Source organism: Polyodon spathula, chromosome 5 (assembly GCF_017654505.1).
Source record: "Polyodon spathula isolate WHYD16114869_AA chromosome 5, ASM1765450v1, whole genome shotgun sequence".
Taxonomy (NCBI): Eukaryota; Metazoa; Chordata; class Actinopteri; order Acipenseriformes; family Polyodontidae; genus Polyodon; species Polyodon spathula.
The window spans coordinates 70,972,313-70,997,795 of NC_054538.1; the positions used below are offsets into that span (position 1 = coordinate 70,972,313).

The window sequence follows — 25,483 nt, forward strand, 5'->3', positions numbered from 1 at the left end:
GTAAACATATGGAACGCATTGATGGAAATGCTCAGTGTGATTTTTGACACGTCTCCCGATGGCTTGCACCGTCCAGTTCGGTCAATTGTCTTTTCTTTTTACGATTTCAAGGCGAATAAACCTAGCTTGTGTTGTGCTGATGTCATGTTCATACCTTCTGCAGATAATATTTCCGTCAGCACAGGACGAAAGCATTGGGTTGTGAGTTAAAGCCTGAACTGTCCCAAACACAGAGAGCCATATATATATATATATATATATATATATATATATATATATATATATATATATATATATATATATATATATATATATATATATAGTATAGCATGGCTTGCATACTAATGAGCTGCTTCACTCTAAATAAATCACTATGCTCCATTGCATTCTAAATTCTAAAAAATGACAAACTGCCATTTTATTTGTTATTAGTTACAAAACCTCTGCCAAAAATGAGTGGCATTCCACCTATTTCCTTTAATACATTTGGGGATGAAACTCCACATAACTGGTACAACACCAACTTTCTGAGTGCAGACAGCAGTCCATCTGAAAAAAAAAAGTGCAACAGCAACTGTCAAGAGTAGACACATAACAGTAGATGAGGAACAGCTAAATGAAATAGAAGAACAAAAGATTGAAAAAACACAAAATAAAAACTACAGCACTGTGCTGTTATTGTACTTAAAGACTGGTTTAAGAAAAATATGGACATTCATTTTAAGGGAATAAGTAAAAAAAAAAAAAAAAAATCAACGACATAAGGGAATTTTATGCCAGTGCAAGAAGTTTAACTGGGGACCAGTATTCAGTCTCCAATTTTATAACTCTGACCTGGACTAAACAGATATTTTAACAGTAGACGTTTTAACATCTGTGCTGACAGCGAGTTTAAAACCAACAATAATGTATTCCTGTCAGTCAGGAAAACTGTTAGAGAAGCAACTTAATTTGTTTACGTAATCTGGCACGACTTGGACGCGAGGGCGTCCGACAACTAATGAAAAGATATTCTGAGATTCAAAAGGATGAAAACATACTAGAATATGTGTGCCAAGCATTTAACAAGTTCACAAAATCACTTCAAGATCCAGCTTCAAGTCTCCATCGCAGCTGCTCTCCTTACTTCCTTAGTGTCATTTGAAACCGCCCATCATCACAGCTTGTATTCAGTCCTCCAGTTTCTAGTGAGGTGGCATTTCCAATCAAACGAGGCTTTACGCACCAATCCGACTGCAGTGTCAGGGGACAGTACCTCAGTTTCCCACAGACGCTTAAAATTCAGAACGGTAATTCGGGGGTCATGTCTGGCTTTGTCGTTACCTGCTTTTCTAAGAGTTTTCCTGACTGACAGGAATACATTATTGCTGATCTTAAACTTGCTGTCAGCAAAGATGTTAAAAGTTCTACTGTTAAATTATGTATTTAGTCCAGCTCAGTGTTATAAAACTGGAGACTGAATACTGGGTCTCAACTGAACTTCTTGCACTGGCATAAAATTGTTGTTGAGATTTTTTGGATTTATTTCCATAAAATAAATGTCCATATGTTTTTCTTTAAGTACACTAACCAGCCCATGCTGTAATTTTTTTTTTGTGTGTGTGTGTGTTTTTTTTTCAATCTTTGTTTTCTTCTATTTCATTTAGCTGTTCCTCATCTACTGTTATGTGTCTATTCTTGCTGGTGCCCTTATCCTCCCTGCCAAGACACGCATGCAAATGTGAGTATGGTTAATTTTTTTATTGTTTTATTGTTTTGGCTGCTGGCATCATCATTGTAAATTAGAGCCAGCTGTCTATACCTCTTTCTCTGGGGCATATAAACCCCAAAGTTAGTTCATTCAGGGCTGCTGCTGTGTGGAGAGCCCCATTGATAGTGCACTCAATCGTAATAAAAAGGTACTGTGTGAAGCATTTTTTGTGAAACTGTTTTGTTTTATGTCAGGTAAATGGCTTAGCCATCCTGCAAGCTAGTCAGGGACCGACGTAACTGTGTAGTTAGCACACCGAAGGAGGTAGGTGTTTATTTCTGTTCTTGTTTATTTTGTAACAATTAACTGAGCATACACACTTTAATTTCCATTTCTGTGTCGGGCCAGTCATTTTAAAGAGGCAAAAGAACAACCATGAGTGAGGCTGTTTTACTATATATAGTGGTAGCATCAACTTTGCACAGAAGCAAAATAGTTTGAAAATATGTATGTTGTTCAATGAAATGCAAGGTTCAGACAGGTCCTGATTGAACAAGGAATCTGGCCCTTGATTCTCTCAGCAGGATATTTTACACAGCTGAATGAACTTGCACAACCCCTGAACGCCTGGTAACTTTTCAAGGAAAGCTGTACCTAAGGCCAAAGGTCAGGTTATAAAAACAATTCTGCTTTCTTGGAAAGATGGTAAGAATGACCTCACACTGCATGATTTCAAAAGGTCCACTCAAAGGGGGCAGATGTTTGCTCCATTATTTCTCTCTAAATAGTGGAAAACTAGTAAAGGAACTTAACTAAAAATAAACAACTCAGAAATATACTGAAACAAACTTTTTGAACTGTGTCACTACTTTCAGATACAGTACTTGGTACGATTATGGCACAGTCATTTTCAGTACATCTCACGGGCAAAATGCAGCAAAAAAACAAGAATTAAATACATTATTTGGTGAACATGGAAAATTTCACCAAATAATGTATTTTTACGAATATCAACATACACAAGAGCTTTTAAATAGTACACCAAAACCAATAATATAAAGACTATTGCTGTTGACTACTGACCAGTTTAAATGCTACTCTAGATTACAAAATTACAGTACATACTTCAGATTCAGACATAAAAAGTATGTAATCTACAGTCTTGCAACTTGCATCTTTTTTGGCAAGGAGTACAGCCTTAAAAGATTGTCAAACCTTTCATCTGTCATTCCAAAACACCTAAAATCTTTCTGTCACATACCCACATCTGTTGAAGCTTACACCCTGGGAGCCCTCAAGAAGCTGCTTGATGAGATTCTGAGAACAAAAAGTTACTAACAACCAAACAAGCAAGATGAGCCGAATGGCCTCCTCTCGTTTGTAAACATTCTTATGTTCTTATCTCGCTACATAATGTTTGAATTTCTCCCTTTCGGGTTCTCGGTTGGTTGAGAGGATGGAGCAACAATGTCGCTTTTGATTTTTTTTAAAATCCCTATAGAGGTACAAACTCAGCACATCTACTTAAATGCAAATGTATCCAATTACGGGAAAGCAGTTTGGATTTAAAGTATTGTATTTATATGAAGAACAGCTGCGTCCACTAAGCGCAATCAAAGAGCTGTGACACAATGCATCCATACAGCAAATTGTGAAGCTGAACAGCTTTTAGCTGACTGCGCCTAGTGTATCACATTCATCTGCAACAGAAACACTGTATGAGTTTTCCACCATTCTAAAACAAACAGCATATTGTAAAGCTGTAATTTGGCCAATTTGTGTTCTTCAATGCATTTGTTCTTCTGTCTTTACAGAAAACAGCTCACTCACAATTTGTTCGCATTTAAGCTCTCACCAGTTTACATGCTCGCTCGCTCGCTCAGCTATCTCATTTGCTGACCTATAGCTACACGTAGATGCTGTGGGAAACAACTAAACAATTTACAGACATACGCAGCTTTATATTTTCATTGCATGATATTGCTTGGAAATAAGGAAATAAAGAAAGCTCCTAATCAAGTTGTATCGGGGCGAGCAGCCCTGTACAGTGTTCAGGGTTTATTTTTAGAACAGGGTCTCCCCCTCTGCCCCTGTGTTATTTTGTATTTGTTTATTTGTTTATTGTGTTGTGTTTTATTTTCTATATAGATGACGGTGAACCGCCATGTGTTTTGTTTATTGTTTTATATTTGTAAATATGATGGGATAGCCGTGCGGTTTTGTTTTTGCAGCGTGGATGGGAAGCCCATCCACGTTGATTTAAAACATTGTGCAGAAGGTGGCCATTTCCCAAATTAATTAAGAGATTAATTTGTTGCTAGTCGGGAGATGGTCACCTGTATAAAAAGTCTGCAGCTCTCCATGTTCGAGGTGGGTGTTCAGAAGTGAAGAATGGGAGAGCGTGAGAGGAGCGATTATATTTAAAAATTAGACTAAAACTTAAAGGATCCGTGAAGGCTACTGCCCAGCCGGACCTTAACTGTTATTATTTGTGTTCGTGATTATTTTTTTTTAATTATTTATTTTCTGTGCTCTCTGAGCAAGTGTTTTTTTTTTTTTAAACGTTTTATTTATTTGTTGTATTCTTTAATAAATGACGCACGCCATGCCTATAAACTACAGATAAATTTGTTGTTCTTCGTACTTTTTCTGGTCTGACCTCACCACAATGCCATTTCCTGCCACACGTGGTGGCAGGAGTGGGATCAACCACAGCCTCTGACTCAGGCCAGTGAAGAAGAGGTACTGCACACGGGTACTGCAGTTTTCGGTTTTTTTATTTTTATTGTTGTTATAATTTTTTGGAGTGAGGAAGAGAAGGATGGAAGGAAAAAGGAGCGGAGGAAGCAGCAACAGCAGCTGCAGAGGGACATCAGCAGGATATATGTCCTGGATGAGTGGTACACTGGTTGTGGGGAGTTTGGGCACACAGTGGCCATCTGGCCCTCCAAATATTTGGGTGGGATGTTGGCTGCCCAAGTGAGCCTGGACCAGGCACCCTGGAGAACCCAGAAAAGCCACTGCCTCACACAAAAGCAGAGGTGAGGTGGCAGAGAGGAAGGAAGGAGCGGGAGAGAGGGGACACAGACCTGGATTGAAAGAAGTCAGTGCGTCCACAGCCCAAGACGGAGGAGCTCAAATGTCCTGTGCCTGAGTGGGAGGAGCCTGAACATCCTGCGCCTGAGTGGGAGGAGTCCGAATGTCCACAGCCCAAGAGGGGGGAGTCGGTGCATCCACAGCCCAAGAGGGGGGAGTCGGTGTGTCCACAGCCCAAGAGAGGGGAGCCGGTGCGTCCACAACCCAGGTACCCACCAGCAGAGGGAGAATGCCTGCTGGTTCCACCTCCATCACCATGGGAGTACTGCTTGTCACTCCCACCTCCACCAGCAGAGGGAGAATACCTGCTGGTTCCACCTTCATCTCCGTGGGAGGACTGTGTGCAGTTCCTACTGCCACCAGCAGAGGGAGAATATCTGCTGGTTCCACCACCAGGAGCTGCTTCTGTCTCCACCACCAGGAGCAGAGCAGCAGGAGCTGCCTCTGTCTCCACCACCAGGAGCAGAGCAGCAGGTGCTGCTTCTGTTTAACACCCCGCTAGAGGGGGAGAAGCAGGAGCTGCTTCTCCCTTTAGCATTGGAGGGACCAGGGCAGGATACTGCCCTGACTTCAGCAGCCCCTGCATAGGTTGCTAAGGGGAGCATGGGGGAAAAATGCCCGGCCGCAGTGGCTGCAAAGAGGGCCAACCCCCGCAGCACAGCTAGGCCTGGGTCTCCTCTCGCCATCGCCTCCTGAGGGTCGCTGCTGCCCTGACTCACACCTCCCAAGGATGCCATCTGTATCGCCTGGGGTTGCCTGTTGCTCAGCATCACCTGGGGCTACCTGTCTCTCCTCTGATTCTCCTAGGGTTGCTCCTGGTCCTGCTTCACCTGGGGTTGCTGAGGACTCTGCTTCTCCTTGGGTCACTGAGGGCTCTACTTCGCCTGGGGTCGCTGAGGACTCTGCTTCGCCTGGGGTCGCTTCCGGCTCTGCCTCACCTGGGGCCGCTACTAGTCCTGCAGGACCGCAGGAAGCACCGGGGCTGGCGCCTCAGAAAAGGGGGCTGCCGGCTACAAAGAAAGGGGGGGGAGGTCAGGAGACCAGTTCACCCTGCTACAGTTCGGCTGGAACCCTGGAAGAAGGAGCTACCAGCCAGGAAGACATGGGGGGAGGAGAACCTCCCACCATGGCCACCCCCATGGATTATTCCAGACCCCTCTTCCGGGACATTGAGACTGAGGGGGGAGGTGGTCATTGGGGCCATGTGTGCGTTGCACAAGGAGGGGGGGATATTTAACAGGGCGAGTAGCCCTGTTCAGTGTTCAGGTTTATTTTTAGAACGGGGTCTCCCCCTCCGTCCCTTTGTTATTTTGTATATGTTTATTTGTTTATTTTATTGTGTTTTATTTTGTATATAGATGACGGTGAACCATCGTATGTTTTGTTTATTGTTTTATGTTTGTAAATATGACGGGATAGCCATGTGGTTTTGTTTTTCTGTATGTTTTGTTTTTGCAGCGTGGATAGGAAGGCCATCCATGTTGATTTAAAACCTTGTGCAGAAGGTGGCCATCTCCCAAATTAAGTGATTAATTTGTTGCTAATCGGGAGAGGGTTACCTGTATAAAAAGCCTGCAGCTCTCCATGTTCGAGGTGTGTGTTCAGAAGTGGAGTACGGGAGAGCGTGAGAGGAGCGATTATATCTAAAAACGAAACTAAAACTAAAAAAAAGGATCCGTGAAGGCTACTGCCCAGCCGGACCTTAACTGTTATTATTTCTGACCTCACCGCAATGCCATTTCCTGACACACCATGTTTTTACATCCTTTTCCAAGATTTCACATCCTTGCTTTCAGATTCGCGATTTTCACGATTTCCGTGACCTCCGTGACAAATTTGTAGCGTTAATTATACTGAATCTAAACTTTCATGCTACTCTTTATGTTGCACAGCTGGTTTACAATTAACAATAATAAAAAAAAGCCACTCAGTAATGTATCCAATCAACTGCTGTTAACTAACCCTCAATACCTGAGGTGTTCATGACCAGTGCTATAACTTTAACAGGAGTAGTTTACGTTGAAAATCACTATAGTTTGTGTGAATGAAATCCACTAAAAAGACAATCTTTAACAGGAAAAGAGTTCCTGTTTTTGCAACTGGAATCCCTCTTTTGTTGCGCTGATGTATTGGAAAAGGCAGATAGAGAGTAAGAACATAAGAAGAACATTTGCTTGTTTGGTTGTTAGTAGCTTATTGATCCCAGAATCTCGTCAATCAGCTTCTTGAAGGATCCCAGGGTGTCAACTTCAACAACATTACTGGGGAGTTGGTTCCAGACTCCCACGATTCTCTGTGTAAAAAAGTGCCTCCTATGTTCTGTTCTGAATGCCCCTTTATCTAATCTCCATTTGTGACCCCTGGACCTTGTTTCTTTGTTCAGGTTAAAAAAGTCCCTTGGGTCGACATTGTCAATACTTTTTAGAATTTTGAATGCTTGAATTAGGTCGCCATGTAGTCTTCTTTGTTCAAGACTGAAAAGATTCAGTTCTTTTAGCCTGTCTGCATATGACATGCCTTTTACACCCGGAATAATTCTAGTTGCTCTTCTTTGCACTCTTTCTAGAGCAGCAATATCCTTTTTAGAGTGAGGTGACCAGAATGGAACACAATATTCTATATGAGGTCTTATTAATACATTGTAAAGTTTTAATATTACTTCCCTTGATTTAAATTCAGCACTTTTCACTATGTATCTCAGCAACTTGTTGTCCTTTTTATAACTTCCCCATATTGTCTAGATGAAAATATTTCTCAACATATACTCCTAGGTCTTTTTCATAGATTCCTTCTTCAATTTCAGTATCTCCCATATGGTATTTATAATGCCCATTTTTATTGCCTCGTGCAGTACCTTACACTTTTCTCTATTAAATTTAATTTGCCATGTGCCTGCCCAGTTCTGAATCTTGTCTAGATCATTTTGAATGGCCTTTGCTGCTGCAACAGTGTTTGCCACTCCTCCTATTTTTGTGTCGCCTACAAATTTAACAATTTTGCTTACTATACTAGAATGTAGATTAATGTAGATTAGGAATAGCAGAGGACTTAATTAATACCCCACTGGTTACCTCGCTCCATTTTGAGGTTTTTCCTCTAATCAGTACTTTCTGTTTTCTACATGTTAACCACTCTCTAATCCATGTGCATGCGTTTCCTTGAATCCGTATTGCGTTCAGTTTGAGAATTCATCTTTTATGCAAGACTTTATCAAAAGCTTTCTGGAAATCATGTCATATACTCTGCAATTATCCATTGTCAATGTTGCATCTTATAGGACTGGGAACTATTTAAGCTTTTCCCTTAATTGAGCATATAACCACAAAACAGTAGATAAACATTTGTTGTGTTGTTAAATCACTACCTAATTTCACTTTGCTTATTAGAATGTTTGTTCTTTATCAAAAATAAATAAATAAATAAAAAGAAATTACAGACTAGCACATGTGCTGGCACAAATGTTGTATTTATAGTATCCTACACACCCCTGTGAGTAGTGATCTCAGGGTAAAAGAAAGTGTTCTTTTGATGGTAGTTTTGAACATTCTTCCACTAAGAGGGCAAAGATTTAAGTTCACTTCTGCCACCGGCCGTTGTTGATTGGCATTGCTTTTGAGCGATAAGCAGGGTTTTAACTTTCTCCATCTTGAAACTTCTTCGGGTCAATTGAACTAATAATTGGCAGATTGAAATACATTTATTGTATGTATTAAAAACAGGAACTAACCTGGTACTTGATTTTAAAGACAGTAATACATTAAAAACACTCTCACACACTGTAAGAGTTGTTGGTTTTCACAAATTCCCTTCTTTTAATGATTTGAAAAAGGACAGTATTAAAATCTGTCACCATTTAAATCAATTGAATAAGACATCCTTACGTGAAAATTAAAGTTAAAAATAAAAGCTGGCACTCATTTATTAGTAACACATTCTTAATTTTAGACATAGTTACAAGTATTTCCACTTATTTCCCTCATCAGACCATGCATGGGCCTTATTGCCTCCAAGCAGTAAAACAATGTTAGTATGCTTGGGTTCAGGTTGAAACAGTTCAAGCATCAGTTGTTTCTTATTAGTGTTTCTTGTTTCTTGTACCGGTGCAAAAACAGAACAAAAATCAAGCCTATATCTGCATTCCCATCTACAAAAAATACTGATTAGGGTTGCAACAGAAATAAACACTTGTGAAAATCCACACAGATGCAACAATGAAGCATTACTTACAATGGTCATCCTTCTATAATACTGACTCACCTTTTACCAAAGCCATTTCATGCATAGTAATACCATTACGTTTACTATATATCTCAGATCATATGATAATATTCTGGCTGGCAGGAGTACATAATTTACAGTTTTAAATAATTAGAATTGAATGGTTTTATGCTGGGATTAACCACCTCCGAGAATTAAGATTTTGTGAAAATGTAATTTTTGTTGTTATTGCTTTTTGCCGGTGTTCAGAATTGTTTATTTATTTTAATTTTTTTATTTCGTTGCAGAAAAACATCCAAGTATAATGTCCTGTGTTTTTAATGTCTACTGCATACATGGATAAGAGTTGTTGGATCTGCTGTAGATAATTCACTTATTACAGAGCATGTTAATTGATGACCAGAGCAATCGCCAATCTCACTCTAAACATGCATGTTTAAAAAGAAAGAAAATTATTACTGTAAAACCTCACCATGTAGTCTGTTGGAAACAGCACAACCACATTTTCACTGCAGTATTCAGTTAATATAGCCTGTCAATGAATGACTCCTCAAACTGAGTGGATACCATCTGCTGGGATAAGAGTCTCATTCTACATCCAGTTTTTAATCAAAGCTCTCTTTCTGGTCGAGGCTGGTATAATAAGGCCACTTTTGTTTACTCACGAATACCAGGAAAGGCATGAAACGTGATATTTTCATAGGCGTAAAGAATTAAAGTTAGAATGTACAGCATAGCTGGAAGCCTGTTATGTTGCTGGTCAGTAATGTTCAGAATGTAATCTGCTAAGATATATTAGGTTGCTATGCCTAACAAAAATCTAGATGATGCATTTGAAATCAAAAGGCTGAAAACAAATAAATACTGTATGTGACTAAAGTATAAACATGATTTTAAAATACATTTTTAACAGCGTTTTATTTAACGCCCTGGATTTTTTTTTACCCCGAACTGGATTATATTGGGGCATTCTACAGCACTGGTGTGTCATTCTGGATTTCATCAACCTTGTATTTCAAGGGTTAATTACGGGTTAACCATGAAAAGGTCATTGATGGAATCCTGGATGATTCCCTGGTGTAAAATTTTGGCTGGTGGAAGTATAGGGTAATCAAATTGAACCCAGCGTTTCTGTAATGTACTTTTTTTTTTTTAAATGTAACTTGATGTTGTGGATTTATTGTATTATATTGTATTATAAATCAATTATATTTAATCTTATTCTATGTTTTATGTCCCCTTTTAATAAGTGTATGACTACTAAAAGATATTAAGATGTACCATCCATCATACAAACAAACTGGGTATTTATTTCAATTTGAAATTCCGTCATGGGCTGGATTTTACTGTATGGCACCACTACCGCAATACTTTCAATCTACAAGCTGGATTTAATCCATGTCCAGATAATGTTCAAGGAAACAATTCTTATGTTTTTGTTGGGTTTTTTTTTTTTCAAAGGGAAAAAAATATATTGGAACTGAAATAGAACACTGGAACAAAAACAGCAGATGCATGAAACAGCTTGTAATCATACCAAGCCTTACACTGATTTGTCTCATAAAACATGAGTAGCCCATTAACTTTGTGGCAGTACTTCCCAGCAGTGATATTAATGGCTAACAATTGTAATTACAGATATAGGTCAGACTGAGACTACAGCTTTGGTCCCACCGTAGAGATATACAAATGAGTTTAATCAAACCCTGATATTTTGTGTGATTGATGAAAAACATTTACTGTATATGAAAAGAAAGAAGTTTGGCATGTTCACAAAACATGCATTTTTCCTACTCCACGTACCAGAGAAGTACAAAGCTTTGTGATTGCTCTGGTTTACAGATGTATGTGGCAACATAAAGATTGCTAGTGAGCTTATTTATTTGAGCTGTTTTCTTAACAATCTGTAATTTTATTTATTTATTTTTTTAGTAAACACGGTAGATAAAATGTAGAAGTAATGGTATAAATATGTATGAAATGACTTTGGTAAAAGGTGAGTCGGTATTATAGAAGGATAACCATTGTAAGTAATACTTTGTTGTTGCATTTGTATGGATTCCCATAAGGGTTGCCAGGTTATAATAGGATGTCTAACTCTGCAAACTAGAACAAGGCAGTTATTTTAACGGTTGATTTTCTGGAAGTTTTCATGTAAACTCGGTGATAATGATTGTTTCCAAAATAATTCCCTTTACTCACAGACAAACATATGATCACAACCTGTGAATCACCAGCTGTAAAATCGTAGCTACTTTAACAATGAAACACTTTGACCTGTAAGCCTTTTGGCTACAAAATAAGCTGTTTCCCTGTTTTACGTAAAAAAGATCTTTTATGTTGTCTTTGGTGCAATGGGGATTAATGCAAGAAATACATCAGCACTTTTTCAAAAAAGTCATTTCATACAAATCTCAAGTGGAATTGTGTTTCAAATGACAAATTAACACCTAGTGAGAATATCAAGAATACATCGAAGGGTTACACATTATGTCTGTTTCCATCAAGCTTCCATCAGATTCTTAAATTCTCCTACAGTGAGTATTTAGTATATTTTTCTCCCCTTCAAAGTTGATTTACTGAAGATATAACACGAGTTGCCGTATAAGTTTTATTACATGAATGAAGTTCAGTAATGTACAAATTACAAGGGTATGGTACCATACAATTATTAATAAAATAGAAACACTACAATAATATAGCCTATTTTATAATAATTAAATTAAACTTAAGAAGTATTACCTAGTGGTCTAAGAATGCACATAATATCTGTTCTGTTATAGTTACTAGATTATACAAAATACAATCTATTTCAGCTTTATCAAACAATAGGCATTCTCTTCTGTAACCTATACGCTTGATGTCAAGTTGTAGCTTAAACAAACCTTGTTTCAGTTAGTCAGACCACAAAATGGCCTTTTTTACCACAGGGATTTCACCTCAATGTTTGGTTTTACTGCACCTTGTAGAATGATGATTTGAGGTCTTTAAAAGCCTGCTTGTTCCTCGCCTCATGCTTTGCATCATTGCTGAGGTTAGGGTTACACAGGGAGAGGTGGTAGGGGAAGTTGAGGGCTGGTGGACTGGGAAACAGACACCAGCGTGTCGTCACTACCCCTACAATGGCCACCTTTGTGTCCTGCATTCTTTACCCAGCGAGCTGTGCTCTGCTGACCAGTGCTGTGCTTTCAATTACCTGGAAATGCTGCCCAGTGAACCTCTGAAAACAGAGCAAAAAATACAAACTTGGTAGAAAAAAATACATGTTTTCGTTTTGTTTTTTTAAATACAGATAACAGCTGCAAGGGGAAATATCTGAAAAACTAAAGCTAAAACTATCTATCTATCTATCTATCTATCTATCTATCTATCTATCTATCTATCTATCTATCTATCTATCTATTTATCTATCTATCTATATCTATATAGATATAGACATAGATATAGCTATATATTGTGAAGGATTGGTTAGTAAAGGAGCAAAATTGTGAAAGGATGTGAACATAAACTAACTGGAGGGTAAAAAAAGAAATTAAATAATATAATGTGCTTGAGGTTAAAACTAAATATGGGATAATTGATTAACTACTAAATGATAATGGTGTGACCAATAAATGAGAGTTAAAATAATTAAATCTGGTTTAAAGTAAATAGGCCTTATTTAGTAGAGACCACACATAGGGGGCATTATGAACCAGTAGAGCTTACTGGAGTCAGGACAATAGAGTCAATAGAGTAATTAGTGGATTAATTAGTTAAGTTTAAAAGGGTGCGATTGTGTGTGCGTTTTGTGTGGGTAAGAGTTTGGTTAGTTGGAGAGTGGGAGAGTGGGAGAGTAAGCTGGTTATTGTGAGTATTGTGGAAACGGGACAACGAACTATTGGGAAGGTATTTGGATTATGATTTGGTTTTGGTGACAAGGTAACAGGCTTAGCCTGCCTTGTTATTAGTTAGGGAAACGGTTGTTTAGTTAGGGCCTGAGATCGGGTTAGGTTTTGTTTTGTTTATTTTCTTTTTGTTGGACATAATAAACACACCCTACAACGTTTCCTGGTATTCTATATTAAAAGTACTTATTTGGAGAAGAAAAATGTGTGACCAGAGGGCAATCCGTCACTATATATATATATATATATATATATATATATATATATATATATATATATATATATATATATATATATATATATGTGTGTGTGTGTGTGTGTCTATATCTATCTATCTATCTATCTATCTATCTATCTATATATATATATATATATATATATATATATATATATATATATATATATATATATATATATATATATATATATATATGTGTGTGTGTATATCTATCTATCTATCTATCTATATATATATATATATATATATATCTTGATATAGCCACTTACTGGGTTATATTCCAGTGGTATTACATATGTTTGACTATATTCCACATCCACAGAAGCAAGGAGTTTAGTCAGCAACTTCATATACAACAATCAGAGTACTGTCCAAAAACACCACCGCTTACTGTAGTATACTGCAGTACATAGTTTATTACAAGAAACTACAGGCTTATAATCAAGACACATGCAAGCAAGCTTTATTTTACTATACAGAGAAAACAAATTAAAGTAAACAAACCTCTAAACCTCAATGTTTAGTAGAAATAATACCATATACAAAATACATGGTATTTTATAGTACCTGTAGAGTACAATGTGTAATGTCATTGAAAATCGAATCCTCCAAGCTGTCTACTTCGATACAGAACACAATGGTGTAATTCAGAAATAGTCCAGACAAAATTACACAGGTGGCCACATGAGGCACTAATAATTGTACTTGCCAACACATCAATCAGGAGTAAGATCTACAGTTAACCAGTTTCATTATATATACATTTGGGCATCTACAGCGGGTCTTCAAGAACTAAAGTGAAAAGTTATGCCAAATATTTTTAGTAGGGTTGACAGTGGTCATTATTTTTTTTAATTCTAATTTGGCTTTTGCTTTGGTTTTCTGATAACTGTCTGGCATCACTTCGGAAGGAATGGAAACTGGTTACAATTTATGATTCTAGTTTCCAGTTGTTGAAAAAACTTTTTGAGTTTTGTCAGGCACACCAACAGTACTTCTATCGGTGTGGACCTAAGCCATAATATAACTGCAAAATACTGTACATTATTATTTATTTATTTGCCTGGCGCCTTTATCCAAACTTACAGCTTGGTATGTGGGTAGCCTTGACCCAGTTTTATTTAATTTCCTCCTGTCGTCAGCAGTGGAATCTGAAGATTTAATAGAGCATGAACCCCTTGCGCTGAGGGACGTACCATTGTTTTGTGTTTAAAACTGTGATAGGTTTGTTGCCAGGTTACCTAGGCTCGGTGTGACAGTTAAATATATCCAAGTACAGTTTACCATCTAGTATTACACTTATTTATCAAAAAAGTGTTTGTAAAAAAAGGGACAGGACGCCACCTAACTTATCCTAACCTGCAGAAATGGAGAAGTGGGGCAAGATAGAAATGAAAAACTAAATGAACCTCTCTCACATATATTGGGCAGATTGGAAAAGTACAACTAAGGCTATATTCCAAATTGACAAAAAAAATACTGTTTAACTGCTACAGTAGGCACATTCAAACACACACACACACACACACACACACACACACACACACACACTAAATAGTCCTCGGCATAAAAAAAAAAAGAATCTGTACACATCTGACTCAAATATTTTCAAAATAGTATTCCATTGACTGTTTTGGTGTACTGTAAACAAAACAGGTACTATTTGTCATAGGCAAAAACAAAAATAATAAAACAAACACATAAAATGCTTCCTTTGTTTGACTTTTTTATGCTATACAAGTCTCCCTCACAAGTTTAGGGGCAATGTTTACATAACCACATCTGTCTACTAGTCTATCCACTAGCCTTGGGGACATATTGAAGGGACAGTTTCAATCCTCTTCAAAAAGTTGCTTTACAGCCTCTTTAACACAATTATTGGAATTCCAGACCAAGCTTTCTGGATTTCAAACACATTACTTATACCAAAGGAAATGTGTGCTAAAGAAATGCAGAATATAAACTTGGTTTGAATTCTAAATGAATAAAGACTTTCTTTCTGATTTCTGTAGTATCCGCGTGAAAAATTATATATACATCCCAAGGGAGGAAAGAAATGCAATGAGGCATCTGTTTGTAGAGCATTAAAAACTGAACCGGATAATGCCTGCAGCAATAAGACAGCCAGCTGTGATTTGTAGCCATGTTGTGATGTTTCTGACGGACGCCTGTTAATTAATTCCAAACAGGCAAACTGATATAAAACAAAGACCAATGAGCCCATTACATATCTTTATCTGTGACATAAGCCTTTTTAACGGAATATTTGTCTAATACTTTTCAGCGGACTTGTACCTCGGTACTGGCTTGATTCATAAACGCCTACATTGTTGTCAATTTGTCTGGTACTTTTTGAACATACACACTTTGAAAAGCATCTGTACGTATTGTGAATAACAGTTAGTCAGGAAAACTCATTTGATAGAAATAACAATATTTCTTAAAGCTTAGGCAACAAATAATGTGTTAAACATAGAAGAAGCGAAGAGACCTCTTCTGATATATGGTAGGAAGTGCAAGCATAACATACTAGTGCAAGCCTAGAACTTCTTTGGCCTAGTTAACCTAGGTCCTTGTTAACTAATGAGCAATCATCCTAATAATCAAAATCTATATAAGGCGCCATATAAAAATAAATTGATTGGTTGAGCTTCCGTGGCATTTGAATAATATTTATATTTCCTGGCATTTGATGTATATACTTCACTGTGATGCCACCTCACCCCCCCCCCCCAAATAATCTGTGTTATTATAATTTTTACTTTTTTCATTATGATTTTCATTATAATTATTTTTGTTTTCACTGTAAATATAAATTGTATGATTGCTTTCATTATTGTTGTTGATTTGTAATCGTTTGTTGGTCTGTGTTTGATAAATTAAATGTATTAGTGTATTGTACAGATGAAAGCCATCCGTCATTATTATTGTTTGGCCGATGTGGGGTTAAATCCCCATCATCAGAAACTTGTGTAGAATGTGGCAAGGAGTTAATTGGCCATTAATTGGTAAATTAACCCTGGCCACAATATAAAGAGCCCACTGTGTATAACATTCTGAAAGGTACTCGTTTTGTTGTGATTTATTTGGATTTGCTTGTGTTTTGTGTAAACCTTTTATTTGGCCCTCGTGCCATTTGATTTTGTGTTTTGAAAGGTATTTTGTTTTGGCAAATGGCTACCAGCATACAAAGTGATTTGTCCCACCCTGTACAGGATATATAAAGGTCACTTGTCATCACTGTGTATTTTTTGTTGCAGGATTGAAAGCCAGTTTCCATTCACAAGCCCTTTACAAGTTACAGATATCACATGTTAATATTAACTATACCATTTAATACTAATAAGCTAAATTTATAATGCTATGTAATCCTAATACTCATTAGCCCAATATTTTCAGAAAAGAAAAACATAACCAATAAAGTTACCAAATTAGAAATAAACAACAGTATGCACCACAAGAACTGCCTGGCATCCCCAAAGAGTAATAGATGTATGCAGTAGCATGTTTTACTCTAAATAAAGTATGGCACACTTTGCACATTGCTAATGTTGAGCCATTAAGGGCTTTAGAAAAGTTTTCTTGCTTTAATTATCAGCAGTTCACCATCTAATTTGGTAGAGCCGTTCTTTAGTCTGCTAGCGTTATGCTTCTTTACACCAGTAACGTGAAGTTTTTAGAATGTTAAAAGGAGTTGTCAAATAATTTAAACTCAGCAAGAAAAGAGCAGAGGACATATTTGTGAATACAGACGAGAGGGTTTGGAATTGTTTTCCATCCCATGTGATTGATACTGAATCACTGGGATCTTTCAAGCCCCAACTTTGACTTGACTTTTTCTTTTATTTAAAATATGCTTTGTGCACTGTGAAGTATTTATTTTTGTTGTGTTGGCACCTGTGTAAACTATTTGCACGTTTTATTTAGGTTGATTATTTTTACTGCTTGTTGTTTGCACGTTTTTTATAATATTATTTGGCTTTGTGGTGGTGTGTTTTGTTGAACACAAGTTTTTGTTTACTTCCTGATTGGCGTCCGGAGAGGTTAATGCAATAATCAGTATAAACTAAATGTTTCATGTAACCTATCATGTTTGCCAGTATTCTTCCAATAGCGAAATCCATGAGAAGTGGTGTACACCAACGAATCAATGGTGTAAAAAAAAAAAAAATCTGTAAAAACTATTTTACATAACATGTATGCAAAGAACATTTGTATTTTCCAACTAGAAAGCTGAAGGTACAGTAGTGTATGCTTTGTGTTTAGTTTAGTTCCTGTGTGGCCTTATTTGAAAAGAAGCACTGATGAGAACTTAAAAGAACAATATTTTATTTCATTCAGTGGTTTAAGCAACATGCAGACACTGAAAGGACCTCTAGTATAATGTGATGTTGATACCAGTAGATATTGAATACCTATGGTGACTTTCTTGAGGTGCCTAGTAAGACAAATTACAGATGCAGCCCATATTTTTAGAAAGACATCTGACTATATGTGAAAGAGATCCAGGAGTACATTTTTCAGGTGTTTGCAATTTTCTACGGTAATACAGACTTCAAATTGAAGAAAATAAAATAAACAAGCAAGACATACTATTTTTTTTTTTAAATATTCATAAGAAGCAATACAAATATTTTTTTTGCAGCACAATAAGTAGTATACAAGTGGTGTCACTAACATTTAGATAAATAAATAATTCATAACCCTATAATGCTGATATGTGGAGGGTTTCACTTCAAGTGCCCCGGTCCGACAGTGCTGGTTAAAACAACATCTGGTCTGGCTTTGCTGTCAGCCAGGTCATTGTACAGACCACTACCAAGGCTACTAGCTACTACTAGCTAGTTTTTGCTAGTTCTAGTTAGTTAATTTCCGGCCCTTTGCAAAGGAGAAAGATTTTATGGAGAAATGCTTCTTTCGTGACATGCCTGAAAAATCCTGACAAGATCCTTGACTATGCAGACAGATTGTGGCCTCACCAGATTAATGAGGAATTAGTGAAATGAGTAATACATTATCTACTCTGTTTTTTTTAAATCTTAACTAATGCAGAATGATATTTATTATTTTAACCTTACAGGTACTGTAGGCAAGTTCAGACAAAGTTTACTAGAACATCTGTTATACTTGTGCTTGCTTACTATACTCTCAGCATTATAATGGAACTCAAACGTATATATTTCACCACATTTCATTTTTACTTAGATGAACTAGGCTAGTGTCACTGTGACAGGGGGCCCACCCCTTGTGTGTTTGTTTTATGTATGATTATATTTTTATTTGTATTATTATTATTATCATTGTTATTATTGATGTTTGTGTGCAAGCCAACGGCAACCGTCTGTCATTATTATTTATTATTTGAGACCGACGTAAAGCTGGTCTTATAAAGTGTAGTTGGTGAGGATGGGGTTAAATCCTCATCCCGATAAAGCTTGTGGGAATGTGGCCTTAATAAGGTAAATGTTTAATGGGTAATTAAGGCTCCAGGCACAGTATAAAAAACCCACTCCTGGCTCACTGGTGGGAAGAGCTTAAGAGAAAGGTAACTATAGAGAAAGAGAGAACAAATGCTACCAGACTGCAAGATTGAAACGTACTAGTTTAGTAACATCATTATTGTTTGTGTTTGTTTTGCTTTGGCCAATGTGCCCTTTTCTTTGTGTTTTATAAAAGCGTTTTTGTTTAAATCTTTTATTTGTGTTTGTTAATAAAAGCACTGAGCACTGCAGAGCCTCAGTTTTGCCCCGTAGTACCTGTGTTTTGGTTTCATTTCCTTGGTCAGATGTCACCCTCTGCCACAGTCATGTATCTCATATATAATCACTTGATTGTGAGCACCAGTTATTCAAGCCTGCGTGGGGTATAATTTGCTCAGACATCTAGTAGGCAATCAGTCATGCTTTTCTATAAACTCAACCACGTTCTCTATCCACCCATTATCAATAACTGCTTTATCCTTTTACAGGAAGCGTACACGGGGAGAACATGCAAACTCCATACAGACTGACCCCCTAGGCTGGATTCAAACCTAGGACCCTGGCACTGTGAAGCATCAGTGCTAACCACTATACCACTGTGCTGCCCTCAACCATGTTCTCCAACCTTTTAAATGGTAATTAAATGATAGGCCAGCTTTGACTTTTTTACAGTCCAGAGATCGCTAGCTTCCATCATTTTCTCCATCACAGATTTGCTAGAAACTCCACCAGAAGAAAACAGTTGCTCATTGAGGACATGGAAAAAATGGTAAAAAAAAAGGATATTTTGTCTTCTCTTCATAATGGTTTGAAATGATAACATACTGATTTAATGTATCACATTGTCTCAGGATAACAAAAAAAAATTTTGAGCATTTTACAGCCCTGAAGAATTACCCTGATTTGAATTAACCACTTGAACAGGTAATCCTGAGATAACAGCAGCAAGATGGTTAACCCTTTGCGTTCCTATGTCTGACCATGTCCGACATTACAATTTTCCCTTTCCTGTCCGATGTCGGACCCTGTCCGACATCATCAAAAAGACGTCAAGCACAGGTCTCCAGTCGTTATTTCTCTGGAAAAAGCAAAGAAAATCTTTCAATGGCCGAGTGAGACCGATATCTGAGCAATACACATAGCCCCTGCACCACAGACATAACATGGACACAAACAAAGAAGATAGCTGCTTCCGCATCCAGCACTCAAAGAATATCACAGACATTTGCAGAGCTTTTTGAGATGTAAAATAATGACTTGGATCGCATTATTGAGGAGTTTGGTGATAAAACGAGTGGTCAGGAAAGGATTTATCAATATGCACGACTATGAAAAGGTATGTGACAAATACAGCAAACAAGGGATGGGGCTTGTAGATGCAGTACTGTGTGTCCTTTACTATGCAGTGCCTTTTAAACCTGTTTTACTCTGAAAAAAACCAAACAATGTGTGTAAAATAAACAGCACGTGTGAAAATAAATTGGAGCTGATGCACCTGAATAAATGGACCGCTAAGGGTTAATGCAATCCAAGGTGATTCCCCAGTGATGTAAAATGCAATAAAAAAAATAAATAAATAAAGTTTACCATGGATGTATACAGGTTTATCAAACCAACCCCTTTGTATCTTAAAAATGTACCTTATGATTTATTATTGAGTGTTTCTGAAGTTATGTATGATGTTTAATCTACCGCTATAAAAGTTACACAGACTCTGTGGGAAAGCTCTGTGGTGGTTATTTATTTGTTGGCAGGAGCATCTTTTCCATGACTAGCAGCACCGATTCCATTTCAGCAGGGGTTCCTCATTCCGGAGAGCCTGCATACGAGGCAAGGGTTTATTCAAAAGGTAATTCTTACTTTATCCTGTTAATTTAACCCTACTTTTGAAGTTGGTCCCATATACCACTTTATAGATTTCCTTAGAACATTTATAGGTTCAGCAGTATTTAATATCATGTACTGAAATCCAATCCAATTGATAACAAGGTCAAAGGTTTTACTTAATTGGAGGGGGGGGGGTTAACCATCCGTATATCAAAAAAAAAAAAAAAAAAAAGGTCACATTTTAACGCTGTCCATAAACCCTTGATTTTGGATTGAAATAAAAGATGGTATATTTATTATTGCTTTGCCAGTCAGCTTGAATGACATATATCTACACCCCATGTGATGGTAGTGAAAAGTATTAAATGAAGAATGCAAATTAACAAAACTGTACTGAAATTAGTAGACATCGTCCAGCTTGCAATGCTTTCCCCACAGTATTCCTGAAAATATGCTGGATACACCTAGCAGAGAGCCACATTTTTCTACACTTGCCAAGTTTGCCATGAATATGATGGCTTTGCCACACAGTTCTACAGAATTACAACAAGTATTTCCTCAGGTGATATTAACAAATAACCGTAACATGAAAGGGCAGCATCACCCAGTACCTCTATAGTATGTGTTCTGACTGTTTTATATATAAACACACACACACACACACACACACACACACACACCTGCAGATTAGGATATATCGCGGTCCTGGAGTTAGCTCCCCATTTTCACTGTCTAACTGCATGTGCCTGAGCTGCAATATACATAGGCACTTAGAATTACTGTTTGTTTTATTTCGTACTGCACATCACAAACAAAAATATGCAAAACAATTAAAAACAAAGAATTAATATCGTATTGTTATCATATACACACGTATTGCACAGTAACACAAAGCAAATTAAAAATCTACTTGCTGAAGCGATTTTTATTTTAGCCAACGAGGTGTTCACTTGTGGCAGCAATGCACTAGCAAAAGCCACAAGACAGTGACGTCAGCTCCCTAGCAACAAGCCTCCTATGTTGTTGGGAATGGATTATTTCAATGCAGCGGGTTTGTGCATTTGAGAAAGGAGAGGAAGACTCATGAAATTAATTAGAGACTGAAGTTGATGAGAACCAATTACCCTCTACTGTACGAATTAAAATGGTGTGCTGTTTTTTATACAAAAAATGAGAAAAAGCAGGTTATACTGGACCCTGCCACCGCCGAGTGGCTGATAATATTTGTTAGCCTATTTGTTTATCTATGGGTCTTGGCCCTCGATATATAGCAGATTTATATTGGACCCCGACACCCGCGATATATCGAGTGGGTGGTGTGTGTGTGTATATATTGTGAAGGAAAAGGGCGAGGCCCTTTTAAAAGAACAAAAACTACGAGTCTCAGAAAGCTCAGCACCAGAGTTAGGAAGGGGTGGGGTCTGGGGGAGGGGGGGTTTATAAAAGGAAGGAGGAAAAACAAGCCGATGATTGCAGTGGGGAGATAATCCCGGGTTTGTTTGGGGTGCCAACCGCAGTTCCAGAATCACTTTCGTAGTAAGTAGAGAAAACAATAACATAATTGTATAGACCCACAAGCTTTTGTTCATTTGTTCGATGGAGACAAGTCCTGTGTGTTGTTTGTTTTCGTGGTGAAGAGTGAGCGCATAATCGCTGTCCCAGTGTATAACAGTGCTTTATTATGAGAATTACACAGCATACATACTGAAAAACTGTAAACAAAGGGACACAGGACACTTGGTGGGTTGGACAAATCATTGTTTATTTCAACAAAGTTCTTGCGCAGGACCATACGGACCAGCCTTCGGGTACGGGGTTCCTTCCGTGCTGACACACCAGAGGGAGCTCAGCGACCGCTTACCCGTACTGCTCCAGCTCTCCAGCAGACGGAGCCCCACGTCCTCCTACCTGCTCTGTTCCAGCAGAGGGAGCCCAGTGTTTACTTACCTGCCCTCTTCCGGCTTTCCAGCAAAGGGAGCCCAGCAACCACCTACCTGTCCTTTCTCGGCTATCCAGCAGGGAAGCAAGTCAACCGACGTCGTCACATTTAGCCTAGAGAGGGCATAAGAAGTGAGGTAGTTAGTTGCCCGGACAGGGCCAGTCTCAATTATTTACCAGCACTCATACTTGTAAATATTGTAAATAAAAAGTACTCGTTGTCTGAAATGCTCGAGTGTCTCGATCCCTACCGGGAAACCACACCCACTAGTGACAAGAGTCAGCTATTGTTTCACTAAATATATATATATATATATATATATATATATATATATATATATATATATATATATATATATATATGTGTAACAGAGCAGGGAGAGGGTTAAAATCCTCCCTGCATAAAAACATATGTTTGCTTAATTGTTTAATTATAATTGTATTGTTTTATTATTAATTATCCCCTGCATATGGCTTTTATTGTAAATCAGAGCCAGGTGCAGGGTATTTTAAAAAAGCAGCCAGCCTCTTCAGGGCTGCTGTGTGAAGTGCCTGACTCTGTGTTGTAGTCCTGAAAGGTACTGTCTGAAGCCTCTTTGTGAATGGTGTTGTGTAATACTGTGCGTTTTGTTTTTTTCAGCTGTTAAACCACCTAGCTGTCCGTTAATTAGTTTAGTTTCCCTTTTGTGTTTTAGGTAGTGCTCGAAAAAGAGCTAGGCATTTACTTTCATTTTATTTATTTTTGTAACTATTAAAAGTGCACAAAGAGCTAAACCTCCAGTCTGTGTCCTGGGTCTATTTTTAAAGGGGCACTGAGAGTGCAGCTCAATCATATATAATGATATTATTAGCTTTATGTGTTAAAAAATAAAAAATAAATAAACTCTAAAGAACAACATTCTGTTAATAACTGAAAACTTGTATGTAACATAAACTAACTCATTAGAAAAAAACATCAAAACTGAAAACTGACTAGTAACAAAATAATTCCAATTCCTTTAATTAAAGCTGCACTCTTCCTTTTGTTAATGGAGGGTCCTTACTTTTATACCCCAGGGATAGGGTCTCAAAATGTAACTTTATTGGCCAATAGTGTAACAGGTTTCCATATGCTGTTTCACAGTCACTTCAATGCTTAATATTAATGAAACTGAACTTTATAGTTAAAAAGAAGTGTCAAGAAGCTTCTTTCAAATCATTTTTTTGGCAAAACATATCTCACATGTTTTATACCTAGCTACTCCAGATTCCAACACCCCCACTTAAGATTTTTTTGCTTTTTTTACAAAACATGTGTGATACAATGTTCCATCAACTTTCTCAAATTCAGCATGTTTTACAATAATGTTACCAACATATTCCAAACCTAGTTACTTCCTTTTTAGGTGCAGGCAAACTCCTGTTTTTTGGGGACGAGCATACCTTACAATTCCAATGGCTGAACTTTGACCTCACAACTCCCATGAGCACTAAGCGAGAACAGTGCCTTCCTTCAAAACCGATGAACATATTGTAATCCTTGTGGGTCACGTCACAGATTAGACAAGTACCAGACCACAAATCACTGTAGCCATAACAAGGCGATGATTGGCATTTAAAGGTTTGGACATTTTCATACCTGTGTAATAAGTTTTGTTTATAATATATATAATATATAATAAAGATTAGAATATATCTAATATTGGATATATATACTATAATAGTGATATACTAATATATATACTATATAATATATATAATTAACCACTAAAGGATACTTTTTTCACCAGCTTTACTAAATACTGTCCCCTTTTAACCATAACGTGTGCATGTATTTATGCACACATTATTAATACCATTACACACAGATGGTTATTGATGGATGTTAAGCTGCATATCATAAAACCATACACAAAAGGAAGCCGGCTTTTTCATGTTGAGTAAACTGCTTGCAAAACTGAGTTTCCCTTTAATCTAGCTGTGACAAGGTTACAACACCATGCCTAATGGCCGATAATAACAGCAAGAGACCTTTCATTTTTTGCATCATGCAGGGATGCTTTAGATCCCTCTTAATATACCAAGGGGCTAATAGATGTTTGATTTTTTTTTCTTCAGGTTCCAGCAGTAGCTTGTTAGATCATAAGTCTTATACATCAAATTACTTGAGAAAGCCAAACCATTTATTTATTTATTTATTTTGTCATAGCTGGGATCGAATATTTTGACAGTTCATGGACCTTGTCCTGTTTTACCTGTATTGCTGGCCTACTATTTAGGTGAAGGAAATATTCCTTTCCTGTTTGCCTAGTTTTGTATTTGCCAAAGATGCTTCTCAATATTGGGACATGCTGGTTTCAAATCACAGATTATTTTGTTGAAGAAATCTGTTAACCATTTCATCTCACAGTTTGAAGGTAGAAATGTATTTCCAGTTATTACAGATACACATTGTGTTTTAAGGGGTATTTTGGAAATATCGTGACTAGCCTACTGCAAACAAACTGTGCTGGGCAACTACTGGTCTGATGTTTAGAAAGATAAGGGTTACATATGCTATAATCAAAACTAACAAGGGTGTAGGGAATTCACTAAACCAGGGGTTCCCAAACTTTTTTACCCGAGGCCCGCCTGTTCTGCATTAGGCACTGCGCCCCACTATTAGCACCCCTTGGGAAAATGTCAAATTAAAACATTTTATATGTTTAAACCTGTAACTATGAATAAACCTAATCTAAACTGTCCTTTATTCATTTGAATAAATATTGTGAAATATAGAAATCATATAGAATATGCACTGGGTGAAAAAAAAATTGAAACACTTTAATTTTAGTAAATAAAATAAATTGCAAAAACTAAACAGGCGCTTTTATCAATACTTTGAATTAGGCACCTTTGTATAATTTAACATAGAAATGCACTTATTTTTCATGGTCATCAACGTGCCTCATTATTCCCATTCATAAATATGTGACCAGGAATCTCTGAGTAAACCAGTACAATGTGCACAAAAACATAAGCGTTTGCAGCAAAACATTCTAGCGTTATTTTAAATTGGGTGTGTGGCGCTCTGCTCACACCAGCCTGTCTCGCTGGGCTGCTCAGAACACTAAGTGTTACTTATCAACTT

General features: G+C 37.3%; 1 long non-coding RNA gene across 1 annotated transcript; it reads left to right on the forward strand.

Moving 5' to 3' along the window:
• Positions 1–1,208: 1,208 nt before the first annotated feature.
• LOC121315337 lies at positions 1,209–19,647 on the forward strand. Its single transcript, XR_005950245.1, has 3 exons — positions 1,209–1,289; positions 1,647–1,720; positions 19,098–19,647. It is a non-coding gene; the product is annotated as an uncharacterized LOC121315337 (long non-coding RNA).
• The last annotated feature ends 5,836 nt before the right edge of the window (positions 19,648–25,483 follow it).